The 13,528-nt window shown below is 44.6% G+C and overlaps 1 protein-coding gene across 1 annotated transcript in view; it reads left to right on the top strand.

Annotated features, from left to right (window-relative positions):
* The window catches only part of SH3PXD2A (SH3 and PX domains 2A), a 261,997-nt gene that overhangs the window by 58,834 nt on the left and 189,635 nt on the right, over positions 1-13,528 (top strand). The gene's annotated exons all lie outside the window — the stretch shown is intronic.

The following is a 13,528-nucleotide window of genomic DNA, read 5'->3' as shown; positions in this document are numbered from 1 at the left end:
CTCAACTTCTTTTCCCTGAGACCCTTTCCCCCAACACCCTGAGGAATTTGATTGTCACCAGCTCCCAAATGTTCACATTCTATGTCTGCCAAGAGTAGAGAGACTGACTTTCTCCCAGTTCCAAGTGAAAATTTCCCAGGGAAGACTGGCCTGACTTGAGTCAGGTATCCTCTCTGGACCAATCGGTGTGGCCTGGGGTCGAGGGTCATGTATCACAGACATGACCACTGAGGGACCCAGACCTGCGTATCAGAGGCAGGTACTTGACAAGAATCCGTGTGAGTTGGGTAACAACCCTTCCTGTACTAAGAAGGGAACACCCAGTTGTTCTAGATTCTTCCTTAAGACATGAATCTGGTTTAGGCCAGTAAAAATGCAGAGATATACACTCTTGGCCCTTACAACCAAGTTGTCTTTCTTGTGTTAGGACTTTGGTGGTGAGTCATTTTGGAGAGACACAGCCTAGCATGTTTGGTTCTTAGTGCCTGCCTTTTATACCATTGTCCTTGTACCTATGAGAAGAGCCAAAGGTAGCCAACTTCCTGTATTAAAAATCTTCTCTTAATTCAACAAAATGGGATTGAAAACCACTTCTTTTTCTCCTGTCGTCTTCCTCTTTCCCCTTTAATTCCTGTCCAAGTCTCCTTGAGTCCTTCAGGCACAAACTGGTAGGATTTGTTGATACCCCATCAATGGGTATAGTGTACTGGACAGGAAATGATAGCTCAGCTGGGGAGAGGGAACCCTGAAAGGACTCATTGATGAGCCAGAGGGGGTCCAAAATCAGCGGAAATTCCCAAATCAGCCTGTTTCTTCCCCCTTTCCCTTCTGGCCCTCCTACCCTCTCCCTAGTTACTGAATCTCACAAGAAAGGAATGCAGCCTCCCCACCTCTTAGAGGGCTCACTTCCTGTGTGTCAGGAGATGTGTTGAGCAGTTTGTGAGATGTGTTGGGCTCTACCGTTGGCCATGGGCGTGGCCAGGCTTACTCATGTGGGCCATTGTCATCCTGCAGATGTGGTTTAGGAAGGGTAATTCCTTGGAATCCAACCTTAGAGCCAAGTGTTAAATCTTTGGGAACCTATTTTATAGAACTCATGCCATGATGACTTTTATGTTGGGAATTCCTATTGGAAAGCCTTTCTTATTTTTCCGAGTCACCAATTTCAATGTGGCAGCCCCTACAGAAGAGCTCAAGGAGCTCTGGTAGCATAGTGGTTACGAGTTGGGCTGTCAGTCTCAAGGTCAGCAGTTCAAAACTACCAGCGGTGCCATGGGAGAAAGATGAGGCGTTCTGCTCCCGTAAAGATTTACAGCCTCGGAAACCCTGTGCAGGGTCGGAACCGACTCCACGGTACTTACCAACAGAAGTGCTCAAGGAACTCTTGTGGTCTTGTGGGTTAGGCATTGGGATACTAACCACAAGGTCAGCAGTTTGAACCCACCAGCTGCTCCGTAGGTGAAAGATGGCAGTCGTCCTCCATAAAGATTTATAGCAGTTCTGCTCTGTCCTAGAAGGTAACTGTGAGCCAGAGTTGATGTTACTGTAACAGGTTTGCTTTTGGCTTTGTAAAGGAGTTACAAATGGAAGAGCTAACTAAGTCCATCTCTGCTCATTGGTCACCCTCAGAACTCAGTTTTCTGAAAGGCTATATAGGAGAGTGTCTTAGAACTTAGTTGCTAGTGACATATTGCCTGAAACTGGTTACTGGCACTATTACCATGTACCCCTGAAGAAATTGCTTCACTAGGCTCAGTCTTTTCATCTGTAGAATGGAGATTTGAATAGTACCCACCTGGTAGCATTGTTGTGAGGATTAAGGGAGATAATATACATTTTTCCTGATTCTTAGTAGGATATTGACTTACCCTGGTGTTAACCAGGTGACAAGGACATTGGGCTGCACAGTTGAAGGTGTCTGGGTGCACCTTGTATCATGGTACTGATGTGCTGATTCCCTCACTTTGCTTTACTCTGTACTTATGCATTGCTCTGGGCCCAGTTCTATGTCAGAACCCCAAGTCATGGAAGCTGCTAGTGCTGCCCTGCTGGAGCTTGCCTCTGGACAGGATTGGAGTCTCTGAGGAGCAGGATATGGCCCACAGGAGTGCTGCTCTCAATAATGAGGTTTTTTCCCCAAAACACTTCGGAAGTTTTATTGAAAATGGTAAAATACAGAAATACTTGTTCTCAGTTGAAAGTGAAATTGACAGCATCTTCCAGAATGTTACTATGACTACTATTCTTGTCACTATTAAAAAACAAAACCAAACCCAGTTCCAGATCCAAAATAATGACATGGCTCTGTTTACATGTTCATACAAACATATCTAAAATGATAAACTTTTCAGAAAGGAGCACTGCACATCCACTTTCCTGCAGAAATAAATATCATGTCAGAGAACTTGACTTCTGAAACAAGTTCTATTCGGATTATAATGAACAGAACCGTAGTTCTCTCATTTGAGACTATCTACCAATACCGACTTGATGGCACCTAGTAACAACAGCCAATAGTCTCAGAGCCTTGTATGGGGCCTTTCTCTCCATGATAGAGACATTTGATCAGAGGCCTGCCCAACAATTCCTATAGAAGATAATCACAATCATGGTGTTCTGCCCAACAATTCTTACAGAAGATCATCACAGACATGCGTGGGTTCTTATTTAGAAAGCTATCCTCTCAACTTTCACCCTAACACTGGGAGCTAACTCCCAACTCTGGACAGGTGCATCATGGTTTTCAGGTGTGCTAGAATAAACGACTTAGCATGAAGACATCTTTTAAGGCTATATGCTTTACAAGTTGGTCCCATTAAGCAAGATTCACAAGGCAAGATTTTTTTCTAATGCCATGAATCAAATGCATGCACATTTCAACAGAATGTAGTTTACATTTGTCTCTGAGTCTAAGATTAAGAAACCATTAGCTGGTTTCCAACTGGTTTGAAGTTCGTGTCATTTTACTGCATAATCATTGAATATTTTATTTAAATATTAAGTATTCAATCTTTTCCTGACTATCCAGATAAAACTAGAGAAAGCAGGAACAATAGCCCAAGAGGAGGAATAAGTCTGATGAACAGACTTGTCAGCGACTCCTATGCCATCTGGAACAAGGGGAGGGAATTTCAGCAAAATGCCTGGGAGCTGGTTTCTAAAATTTCCCTTCTACTTGGCATAAATCTTTCTTTTTCGTTGTTCAGAAGATATCTGATTTCTACAAAGGGACAGGAAACCCTGAAAATAAACCCAAGCAAAAAGAACTGACATGATCTCTTGTGTGATGAAAGGGTCAGTATTAGACTCATTTACAAATCCTAGTAAGCAGTAAAGAAATTGCCATTTTACTTTGCACTGAGTTTTTTTGCCACAAAGAAGAACTCTTCCTCTCAGTAATGTTTTGCTCCTCCCATTTTGGACGAAGCCTACCTTGGAACCCTGGAAGACCTGGCCCCACTAAGGCAGCTGGAGACATTTCCTTAACTGACTCTATCAACAAATAGTTGTGGACCTTATGGGAACCACAGATCCCTATGTCTTATCTGGTGGTAGCCTCTCCTCAGAAAAAAAGCATGTGTATACAATTTTGGGAGTTCTGGGTGTTGTAAATGGCTAAGACAGTCTTGCTAACCAAAAGTTTGGAGGTTCAAGTCCACCAAGAGGCACCTTAGAAGAAAAGTCTAGCGATTTGCTTCCAAGAAGCCAGCTATTGAAAACTCTATGGAGCATAATTCCATTCTAACATACATGCTGTTGCCACGAGTCTCGATTAACTTGACAGCAACCGGTTATGTTCAGTTCCATTGACAATGTCTGGTGGGCCACAGCAAAGAACCACTGAGCTAACTTAGCTTCCATCATTCATCCATCTAATAGTACATGGGTTCACGGTGGTGGTGGTGGTGGGTCATGTTATACGACTTTCAGAAAACCCCTTTGATAGATTTCTCTGTACCTTCCCTCCCACCAGTAGGTTTCTTTGTCTCCAGCATGGACCTCCCCATACTTTCTCTTTAAATGGTGTCATTTGCTTCTGGTGGAGGTTAGGTTACCCTGAGGAGGCCTTGAACTCTGGGCTTGCTAATGTAAACAGGGAATCATGTGCAAAGTGATACTGAGCGGTCCCTGGCCCCCTTCAGGTGGTGGGTCAAGGGCCATGGGGTTATGTGCAGATTCACTTTCGTTTGGACTAGCACCTTCCCCTTTGTGAGGAAAGCTGGAAGGTGGACAAGTCCTGCCCTCCCCTTCAGACTCCACATCCACAGAGGCTGCCAACATGTGAGCACCCAGGAAACATTTGAAGGAAGTTCTGCTATAGAAATGATAGCTGACAGCTGGGTTTTCTATTTCTCTCCAAGCAGATTCCACACCAACAGAGAGCCCTTTCCCCTCCCCCCAGCCTGTGTGCAAACTCAGACTTGAGGCTGAATGTTACTCCTGGAGGATCACCCTGAAAGCCAGGACCTAACTGCTGTGTGTGGATCTCGGAGAATCCTCAGGAATGAACAAGTTAAGGCATGCTCCCAGGCAGCCAGTTCTGAGGGGGAGGAGGGGCAAGAGCAGAGAAGAATTTTGAGGAGAAGCTCTGAGGTAACCCCTGGAATTAATGACTCCTCCACAGGGTACTTAGAGCTGCCATGAAGTGGCGGGGAGCTACTCATTGGGTGGGCGAAGTCATGGGGGTGAGGGAAAGAAACACAGAAAATCTGGTAACTGCCCATTCCATGCTTATCTGAAACCTTAGGACTGGACACAGAAAATTCATTATCTCTGTATTCCCCTCCCACCCACCCCCACGCTTCACTGATGAACTAGCTGCTCCTTTTGAGACCCTGGATTAAGGTTGCCAGATAAAATACAAGATGTCCAGTTATATGTAAATTTCAGAGAAACAATCCTTTTTTAGTATAAGTCTATCCCAAGTATTTCATGGTGTGTGACATAGACAAAAACAAAAACAAACTGACTGCCTTCATTTGGACTCAAATGCTTTCAAATGTATCAGGTTTCCAAGATGTAAATCTTTCCTAGAGCAACATTTGTCCCACAAAGGTGGAATGGTTGGTGGATATGAACTTCAGGTCTTGCAGTTAGCAGTCCAGTGCTTATCATAATAGCATCACCAGAGCGCCTATGTTGTTGCTAAGTGCCGTTGAATCCATTCCAACTCATAGCAATCCTGTGCAGGGTTTCTGAGGAGTGGCTAGTGGGTTTGAACCACCAGCCTTGCAGTTCAAACTGCCCTTGTGATCCAGTGCGTTATCCTGAAGCGCCACACCAGGACTCCAGGGCTCCTATGGAGTATACTTAAACTAAAAAAAAGAAAAAGAGAGGGGATCCAGTGGAGCATTTGTTCTGTGCCACAAAGCTTCCAAGCCTCATTAAAAATGTGTGGATGCCCATGCAGCCCTACCATACCCAAGTTTACCAGGAGATTTGGGTAGGAATGGGCTTGGGCATATACAGTCTCAGGAGTGATGATAAGAGAAGTAGAGCTTTGAAAGCTTCCAGTCTTGTACCTTCCCATGTGCTTGTTGTAGTGAAGTGCCGTCGAGTCGGTTCTGCCCCATAGCGATTCTGTATAGGGTTTCCTAGGAACAGCTGGTGAGTTTGAACCACCGACCTTACAGTTCAAATGGCTTTGCAGTCTGACGCGTTAGCCCACCACTAAACAGCTTCACAAGAAATGCCCCTCAGATGAGACATCAGTCTAGCTGTAAATTAAAGCAAGTGATGTTAGGGACAGGTAATGTGATGTACACTTGTGCAGTCTACTGTGTTTATCCTACTATTTTACTGTATAGTAACTGGCCACTGTTTCCTAGGCCATGGATAAATGTGAGATTGGGGTGGGGTGGGGGCGAAATAGCTGTTTTTCTGAAATTCACATTTAGCTGGGTATCTGCAGTTTTATTTGCTAACTCTGGTAACCCTGCCCTGGTAGTGAGTGTGTGAATGGTAAATGTGGAAGAAAAAGGATGAGTAACTCAGGTTGCCATGGTTATGAGTGGATCAGCCTCTTCACAAAGGGAGAAGTGGCAGAGGCTGGAGAGCACAAAGCTGAGAAGGGCAGACTCCTTCCGTCTCAAAGCCTGTGTTTTGTGGGAAGAGCAGACTTTTTAGCAGTTTGCTTCACTGTACATGAAGTAAGTACTCATTCGAGGTACAAGCAACATGCTATATATAGAATGAAGAGCGATGAAAAAGAGGTCTTCTGAAGGGGACAAAGATGTCCATACAGTGACGGCGGTCTCAATGATAAAGCTTCCAGCCTCCGTTTGTGGGGATTTTGGTTTTGGAGAGTCATGGTTATTGGGATAAAATGTATCCCCAGTTTGTTCATTTATCCCTTACTTCATGCCACCCATCCATCCATGATCTGTATTGTTGTTGTTGTGAAGTGCCATTGAGTTGGTTCCAACCTACAGCAACCCTGTATAGGGTTTCTGAGGAGCGGCTGGTGAGCTTGAACTGCCAACCTTGCAGTTCAAACAGCTTTGCAGTCTGGTACATTAACCCACAGTGCCACACCAGGAGTCCAGGTCTATATGAAGTGCCTGCTTTCTATGCCCAGGCAGTATACCAGGCTCTGGGGAGCAAACATTGATCAGCAAACTCAGATCTGCTGTCTACTTTTATGGAATTTACAGCTTGTTGAAGGAGGGAAGATTTTGGTTATAAAAAATATATACCATATTTTTGTGTGTGTCGTGCCCACAGAAATAACACTTTTACAGCAACGTACATAAAGGGACTGCACTGTCTGAAAATACTGTATACACATTTGTTATCTTTGTAAAACCATGAGATGTGTGTATATGTGTTGTTGTTAAGTACCATTCAGTCAGTTCCGACTCATAGCAACCCTATATAGGGTTTCTGAGGAGTGGCTGGTGAGTTTGAACCACCAACCTTGCAGTTCAAACTGACTTTGCAATCCAGCGCATTAACCCACAGCGCCACACCAGGACTCATATATAAACCCAAGCCAGGACTCCTGGTGTGGTGCTCTGAGATCAGCACTGCTCTGTGAACTACAAGGTCGGCAGTTCAAACCCACCAGTTGCCCCTCAGAAACCCTACACAGGTCACTGTGAGTCGGAATCAACTCAACAGCACTTAGCAACAACAATAACAAAACCAAAATCAAGCCCACGGTTGTTGGGTCTATTCAGACTCATAGTGACGCTGTAGGATAGAATAGCATTGTCCACTAGGGTTTCTAAGGCTGTGAGTCTTTACAGAAGCAGACTGCCACATCTTCACCCAGGGTGCAGCTGATCCAGGGCTTTCTCTCGACGCCACCACGGCTAGTACTCACTGCTTTCTCTCTCTCTGACTGTATACTACTCCAAATACTACAAAGAAAGGTACCATACAGGGGAACCTTACACTTGGGATCGGGGCAGGCTTCTCTGAAGAGCAAGTTTAACTAACAGATCAGTGAGTTATTTTATCTTATTTTACTTTTGAGATCAGGAGGTCTCTTGTGATCCTAATGAAAGTACAAGATTATGTTCTCCAGACCAATGCATGACTGCAATATCCAATTCTAATAACCTTTTTGGTCATTCACAATGCCCTTGATGTCCATCCGGGGCCACTAGGATATGACCCTGTATTCCTCCCCAGACTTGCTTCTCTCACCATATCTTCTGCCTTGAACCTTCATACCTATCTCCTCCTCTGCACACAGGGGCTGTACACTGATCCCAGCCCCTCTTCCTGCCCACCAGGAAGCCCTGGGTGTGAGGTTTTAGACGTGTGCTGTTCAATTGCATTAGACGTGTGCAGTTCAATTGCATTTATTTTATTTCCTTGGTTGCACCAGCCACACTGCAAGTGTTTAAATAGCCACAATGGTTGGTGGCTATTACAAATCTAGAACATGTACATCATCACAAAGTTCTATAGGACAGCTCTACTGTAGTCTGGGGCTGGGGCACACAGAGGCTTGATCTAGTCTTACGCCCACCCCAGAGTATTCTGCTACCTTCCCAGCCCCTCTCCCCAGTAGGCTGCTATACTCATCTAAGGAAGACGGAGATGATGTTCTAGTACATTTACTCCATCAACAAAGCATTTCAATTTGACAGCTTTCCAGACACCTCTTCTGGAGACCTGGTCAATTTCCAGAGAAGGATTTAAGAGCATTTCAGATGCCAAGTTGGGAAGAGGTGAGGCTCTTGGTCTCTGAGTCTAAATTGGTTTCTTCTAAAAATAACCTACTGTTCAGCCCTATCTGATCAGGAAAGGGACCTGTTCCAGAAAGAGCTGGTCAGGTCAGGGTCTGATAGTGAGGCCTGTTTGGTGATAAAAGGATTGGGTGACCTGGGGGTACGGTTAAGAGGAGAGGGAGGAGGGAGAGAGTTGGCAGAAGCCCTTAAGTTACCTTCTTATTGGAGACTGGATCTCATTTTCAGCATCTGTGAATTTGCTTGCAGAGCTCCTTCAGTGTTAAGTGTCTCCGCTATGGCCTGGCCCCTGCTGAGGAAGGACCGGAAAGCCCTCTGAAATCGCAGCTCTGTTGAGGGTTGTTTCACAATCTGCCCTACAAGGTTCTGGGCTAGCCTAATTGCTCTGCAAACAGTGGCTCCAAGGTACTCCTGGCCCTTGAGTCTGAACTCCGGCCAGTTAGTGCACAGGGTCAATATTCAATCAGAGCCAGGAGAGGCCCTTTTTATTTCTCCAAAGTACTTGGAAGATAAAGTTACGAGGGTTGTTCAAATCTGCTCATTGGCTCGAAAGGACTTAACCTCTTTTAAAGAACTTTTTAAAAGAACTCTTTTAAAGAACTCTTCCTTATCATCTCTAGGCTTCCATTCATCTCCACCCAGGGTCACAAACACTTTGCAGCTCTCAAATAGGCTAAAGATGGATGAACAAGACTATGCATATAATCCCTGAATCACTAATAACTGGTTTTGGAGTGTGTGTGTATTATAATATAAGGGGATTTATGAGACCATAAAGGAACTGATGGAATACCAATTGAGATGTTTCGACAAACTGATGCACAGTTGGAAAGAACTTGCTCATCTGTGCCAAGAAATTTGGAAGACAGCTACCTGACTGGAAGAGATACATATTTGTGCCCAACAGGTGATCCAACACAATGTGAAATTATCAAACAAGACAACAAAAATTTTGCTAAAGACAATTCAAACAATTATAGCACTACATCAACAATTATCTACCAGAAATTCAAGTCAGATTCAGCAGAAGGTGTGGAATAAGTAATATCATTACTGACATGAGGTGAATCATGATTGAAAGCAGAGAACACTAGAAAGACACTTACTTGTATTTTATTGACTCTGCAAAAGTATTCATCTGTATGGATCGTGACAAACTATGAATAATATTGCAAAGAATGGGAATTCCAGAACACTTAATTGTGCTCACATGAGACCTGTACAAAGATCAAGAGGCAAGTTGTTCACATAGAACAAGGGGATACTGAATGGTTTTAAATCAGGAAAGGTGTGTCAGGGTTGTATCTTTTTATTGTTGTTGTTGTTATGTGCTGTGGAGTCAGATCCGACTCATAGTGACCCAGTACCAGGTTTCTGAGGCTGTAAATCTTTACGGGAGCAGAAAGCCTCATCTTTTTCCTGTGGAAGAGGTGGTAGTTTCGAACTGCTGACCTTGCAGTTCGCAGCCCTATCCTTAACCACTACGCTACTATGCTGAGCAAATAGTGTGAGAAGATGGACTGTATGAAGAAGAAAGAAGCATCAGGATTGGAGGAAGACTCATTAACTATCTGTAATATGCAGATAACACAACCTTGCTTGCTGAAAAGCAAAGATGACCTGAAGCAGTTACTGATGAAGATCAAAGACCTTCAGTAGGATTGCACCTCAATATAAGGAAGACCAAAATCCTCACAATTGAACCAGTAAATAACTTAATGATAAATACAGAAAAGATCAAGTTGTCAAGGATTTCGTTTTACTTGGATCCACAGTCAAAGGCCATGAAAGCAGCACTCAGGAAACGAAATGACGTATACTGCGTTGTGCAAATCTGCCAAAAAGTTATAAAAACCAAAGATGACACTTTGAGGACTAAGGTGTGCCTGATCCATGGTATTTGCAATCACCTCATATGTATGCAAAAGTTGGACAGTGAATAAGGAAGAGCAAAGTAGAATTGATATCTTTAAATCATGATGTTGGCAGAGAATATTGAAAGTACCACGGAATGCTAGAAAAACAAACAAATCTGTCTTGGAGGAAGTACAGCCAGAATGCTCATTACAAGGGAAGATTGTAAGACTTGGTTTCATGTATTTGGGCGTTTTATCAGGGAAAAAGAGGAAGACTCTCATCAAGACGGATTGACACGGTGGCTGCAACCATGGAATCAAGAAAAGTAACTTATGAGAATGGTACACAACAGGAAGTGTTTCATTCTGTTGTTCGTAGGGCCACTGTGAGTCAGCACCCAACTTGAAGGCCCCTAAGGAGGAAGACCCCCAGCGAGATGGCTTGGCAAAATGGTAGCATCAATGGGCTCAAACGTGGCAACAGTTGTGAGATTGGCCCAGGATTGGGCAGTGTTCATTCTGTTGCGCATCGGGTTGCTATGAGTCATTTGGAACAGACTTGACAGCACTTTACAATAAGGAGACTCTAGACAGGGAAGTTGAAACCGCATCGGTTAGACTGTAAGAATCTAATCTTCAAGAGCAAACAACTGGAGCTCCTCACTCCCTCTGGAAGCTGAGGTTTCTTCCTCCTGTAGTTCCCTGTACAGACTGGGGGGAGGGGGAGGAGAACACCACACCCACAGATTACCCAGGAAACAAGGTAAGCATGAGCCAAACCTTGGAGAAGAATCTGTGATATTGTGGAAAAATGTGAAATTGTTCGTTACAGATTAGTAAGTAAGCACAAGTGAACTCTTGCTTACCTTGCTTATTGGGTACTCTCAACACAGCTTCAGACCTCACTTCCACCAAATAGCTCCATGTGCCCCTGGGTGGGAGAGGAAGACTATGATGTTCAAGGTTTCCAGGATAAGTAACAAACTGCTTACTACCTCCATAGTTTAATTTCCAGCCCACCTTCCTGCCAGCAATACAGTTAGAAAAATAATTTTTGTTTGTTTTCAAAAGCACTGTGTTTTACAAAGTAATTACTGGCCAACCTCTTTTCCTTGCTCCTAGAAAGAGCTCTGGATTCCAGAGTGCCCTGAGGGGATTCCAGTAGCTCCTGGGAATTCAGGACTGGTTGTCCCTCCCCTTCAGAACTGACTCCCTTTCATCTTGTCCCAGTGGCCTAAGGGTGAACTTCAGCTTCTTCCAGTGTCTCTCCCCTGTGGCAGGTTCTGCCCAGAGTGGTGGGGACAGATAACTTGTCTGTTCTGGGTGAGTCCTTCACCAGATGGGAACGCTGCTGACCACTGGACTGGAATCCTGGGTTACTTGGTGTCTGGTTAGAGGGACCTAGGAAAAGCTGGGTTTATTTTTTCCCTCTGTGGTGCTGTAGGATCATCATTGAACTTTGAACCAGAAGGTCAGCGGTTCAAACCCACCAGCTGCTCCTCGGAAACCCCATACAGAGTTGCTCTAAGTTGGAATCAACTCAATGGTACTTAACAACAACAACAACAATAAAGCATACTTCAAGAAGCCCTGGTAATGAAGTGGGTTTTGTGTTGGGCTGTTAACTGCAAGGTCCGCAGTTCAAAACATCAGCCATTCCAAGGGAGAAAGATGAGGCTGTCTGCTCCTATAAAGATTTATAGCCTCAGAAATCCTATAGAGGTTCACTATGAGTTGGAACCAACTCAATGGCACACCACCACTACCACCACCAAACATACTTTGGACATTATTATCAGGAGGGACTAGTCCCTGGAAAAGGACATCATGCTTGGTAAAGTGAAGGGTCAGTGGAAAAGAGGAAGACCCCAATGAGATGGATTGGCACAGTGGTTGCAGCAATGAGCTCAAGCGTAACCATGATTGTGAGGATAGCACAGGACTGAGCAGTGTTTCATTCTGTTGTGCATAAGGTTGCTGAGTCAGAACCAACTCAAAGGCACCTAACAACAACAACAAACCGATAAGAGTTTCCAAATGTGGAATGATCCCCCTCTTGTAGTTTTCCCAGCTCTGCATTTAGGAAGAAGCTTGTGCACACGGGGACTCAGGACCTGACTCCAAACAGATGGAGAAACAGCGGTGGGAGAGGGATGGTAGCAAGGGGCTAGATTTGGTGGTGGTGGTGGTGGGGAATGGTCTCTGCACATCTGTGCATAATGGGAAATAAGGATGTGACTATGGGATAGAGCTTCAGCCAGAGCTTCCCAGCAGACAGGGACTGTGATCACACAGGGAGGAACTGTGGCACACCCAGCAGCCCAGAGTTTGGGATACTTGCCATACTGTAGGCTTCTTGGCAAATTCATTGTTCCTATACAGACAGGTGCTTGGTTTGTGAGCACCTTTTTGAATACCTGTGTGCATTTGGTGTGTGACCTATAGGTGACCCTAGGCCCAGGGAGTTTAGTGACATCATTCTTAATGGACATAAGATCCTGTCTCAGACAGTGCTTGTGCACTGGGAAGTCAGAAGCCACCTCTTGGTCTTGGCTGATCACTTAGCCTCTCTTGGGTCAGGCCTGAGTTTGCAAACCCTGGGGGAACCTCCTTTGTAGACATTGAGGGGAATTATAAGAGAAGCTGCAATGTCCTGTGACTATTAAACCTTGGCACTGTTTCTGGGCTCAAAACTTTAGGGTGAAGTCTTGTGATTGGGGTCTGATGAGAATGTTTCTTGAGGGACAGAAATCAGCTATGTGCAAGTATCGTAATGTAGGAGGGACATGCTTTAACCAACAAACATTCTCTATGTTCACTGGGGAGTTAGGGATGAAATTGTGAAGTCTTCCAATCAGAAGGCCTTTAGAGATCATCTACCAGAACGATGAGGTTCTGGCACACATATTACCACTATCCAATCTCTTGCCCACAACACACACATTAATCAGAGTGCTCTTCTAATCCTTGCCCTTGGCAGGCATTATTAATCAACCACGATCCCAGATATGGTCTTGGTGGTGGCTGTGTGCCGTGGAGTCGGTTCCGACTCTTAGCAACCCTGCACAGGATTTCCGAGGCTATAAATCTCTACAGGAGCAGAAAGCCTCATCTTTCTTCCACGGACCAGCTGGTAGTTTCAAACTGCTGACCTTGCAGTTCACAGCCCAATTCATAACCACTACGCTACCAGAGCTCCAGATATGGTCTTATTTTTTTGCTTTTTGTTTTTTTGTAGAATCTAAGATATGGTCTTAGACTACAAAAAACGAACAATCTTCAGGCAGTTACTCCTGACTATCAATGGCATGCGGAGATGAGACTGGCCGTCCTCTGAGCTAGTCCCTTTCACTTATTTTCCAGATGAGGAAATGAGGCTTCAGGAGGAGAAAGACTTGTCTAAAATTACACAGCTGGTAGGTCACAGCAGGACTAGAACTCAGGTGTGTATCTTCTAGTCAATCCTCTCTGGAA

The sequence above is a fragment of the Chrysochloris asiatica genome, unplaced genomic scaffold, assembly GCF_000296735.1.
Source record: "Chrysochloris asiatica unplaced genomic scaffold, ChrAsi1.0 scaffold00003, whole genome shotgun sequence".
NCBI classification, from domain to species: Eukaryota; Metazoa; Chordata; class Mammalia; order Afrosoricida; family Chrysochloridae; genus Chrysochloris; species Chrysochloris asiatica.
Note: the sequence above shows the minus strand (reverse complement) of the source record. Positions and strands in the feature narration are given on the sequence as shown.